This window comes from Penicillium subrubescens, assembly GCF_028828155.1.
Source record: "Penicillium subrubescens strain IBT 31985 chromosome Unknown utg000001l_segment0_segment0, whole genome shotgun sequence".
NCBI classification, from domain to species: domain Eukaryota; kingdom Fungi; phylum Ascomycota; class Eurotiomycetes; order Eurotiales; family Aspergillaceae; genus Penicillium; species Penicillium subrubescens.
In genome coordinates this window covers 3,454,209-3,456,533 of record NW_026643151.1, presented here as the reverse complement: position 1 = coordinate 3,456,533, position 2,325 = coordinate 3,454,209, and positions in this window count along the sequence as shown.

The following is a 2,325-nucleotide window of genomic DNA, read 5'->3' as shown; positions in this document are numbered from 1 at the left end:
ACACCACCATCCTTCATCCTCCTCCTACTTCTCCCTACTTTATATTCAAATACCACATGATCACAGTCTGTTGATTACTTTGCCCCATTCTTGCTTGCTAGTTTCTCATTTTAATATCGAGGGCAGGGATTTGACCCCAGCTTGCAGGAGTATGAGATGTGCCACCGGGTTGCCCTGGGAATTCGCTCGTACGGAGAAAAAAGAGACTGGGATCACACGGACACTATATTAGAGCATCCAAACCGTCGGTGTGTGAATGTCATGGTCATTGCGAGTGCGAGCGGGCTAGCTAGCTAGCTAGTCTATTCTCCTATACGTAACAATGGTGATCCCATAGTCGAGCCGTCGACAATTGTAGCAGGGAGGTTCGGGACCCGTCGACAGGGGACAGATTCCAGACTGGTCGTGCACGGGCACGATCAGCGGTGATCCCTGCAGCGACGACAGGGATTTATCTCAAATACTTGCCGTGCTGCTGATTGGTGGAGACCATCCACCCGGGTGACATGTCACATCTTCAAGCCCTGGCCCTATGTAATTGCTTGCCGTTGACTAACTAGTTACGGAGTACAGTAGTATAGGCTACTGGACGGATCTCCGGAGTTTACGAAGGAGTAAATTCAATAGTGTGCGGGTTGACAATACTCATGGAGTCATGGCTCGTCGTTAAGACGACTCGGTTGCTAAATGGACCTGTGCTTTGTTTTGTTTTTCGTTGTCTTCCTGGTTAATGTTGCAATGCATACCAGGAGGGCGGTTTCGTCTTACAACGGCTTTTTTGGCCCAGAGGTACGGAAACTCGATCGGTTCACACGAGGTGATCTTGCATGGTCCTGGTCATAGTACATACAACTAGTCTTTACTCGTGGCCTAGTCCTGGTTGATGTTTTCCCCCTTCCAGTTCTGTTTTCTACTCGATATCGTCTCGGTCTGTTCCACAGGTTTCTAATCTTCGTTTGTTGATGCTTTCCCCACAAACTACCAAACAATATCAATTAATATGGAAAAAGGGGGGAATGTTTGAGATGCTGTACGAGGGCAAAAATAGCACAGCCCTAACATTCAGCTCCACCACGTCGGGGAGGAATTTTTCATGGCTACAATAATATGCCTTCAAACACTGTGTCTATCGTGGTTCAGGTCCTCCTGGACCACAATCTACCTTTTTTAGTAAACGAAGACGACCATAGTGGAGGCTTCTAGAGTGTAGCTGGGGAAGGGCCGTCTGGAATAGATTAAATATCGTCAAGATTACCCCCCGGGAGTCTGTCGATACCCGCCCTACGATCCCTACTAAAATAGGAACAATGACAAATACCTGAGCCAATTGGGACTGGAGAAAGAGGTTCGTCACGGTGGGTCACAGTAGCTTGGGTTCTTAGAGGGGGGAGGCCATTGTATTGACAGGCCTCTTGTATCATGTATGTAGTACGGAGTTATACTCCGTACGCTGTACACTATGTATACATACAGGGTATGCTATGTACGAGTATACTGTATGCAAACTACAAGTAGAGTGCATTGAACGATTAATGGCGAGTTGACAAGTTGGAAGCAGACTGAAATGTTATCTATACTGGTTTTAGAAGATTTTGGGTATATTCGTTGGAGAAACTGTACGTACTTCAATATTATCTACAGTATTTCAGTTAAAAATTACATACATACCAAATAGGCTCTGATAAACCATTCTGTCTGTGAGCACTTAAGTTGTTTGTAAATAAAACCAAAAGCTCAAACAGTTGGAGAAAAAAAAAAAAAAAAAAAAAGGTGTGGCTTACGATTGTCTTTTTCTTGCTGTCTTTTTCAACGGTTTCCACCAGAGTGGAGAGGACCTGATGCGAGCGTCCCAAACAGGTAATCCCACAAAGGACAGTCGATCTCTCTTAGCCCCTCCCGATTCTGATTGAATTGGATCTATCGGGGGGCTCTTAGACCATCCGGGTAGTAGGTCTAGACAAATTGTGTTGGGTGCCGATGACCCTCATACAGTAGGTTAGCAAGCCATAGTGCTCCTAAAGGAGGGGAGGAGGGGACGTTAGCGTTGTGTTCTGGTTGACCAGGGCGTTAGGGTGGGAATAGTGTGGGACGAGGGACGGGATGTAATACTGTAGATTGGTTCCCAGGGGTTGTTTAGACAGCTCATTGCACGCAGCGTGCAGCTGGTCGAGAGCGACGATCACCAACCCCATCGTGATCCGTGATGGTTCTACCTTCTGGCTGGTCCGATCGTGGATAATTCTTAATTTTTCTCAGTCTATTATTTGATTCATATTTTTTTCGAATTCTTCTTTGCTTTTTCCTTCTCCTCCTCCCTCTCCCTTC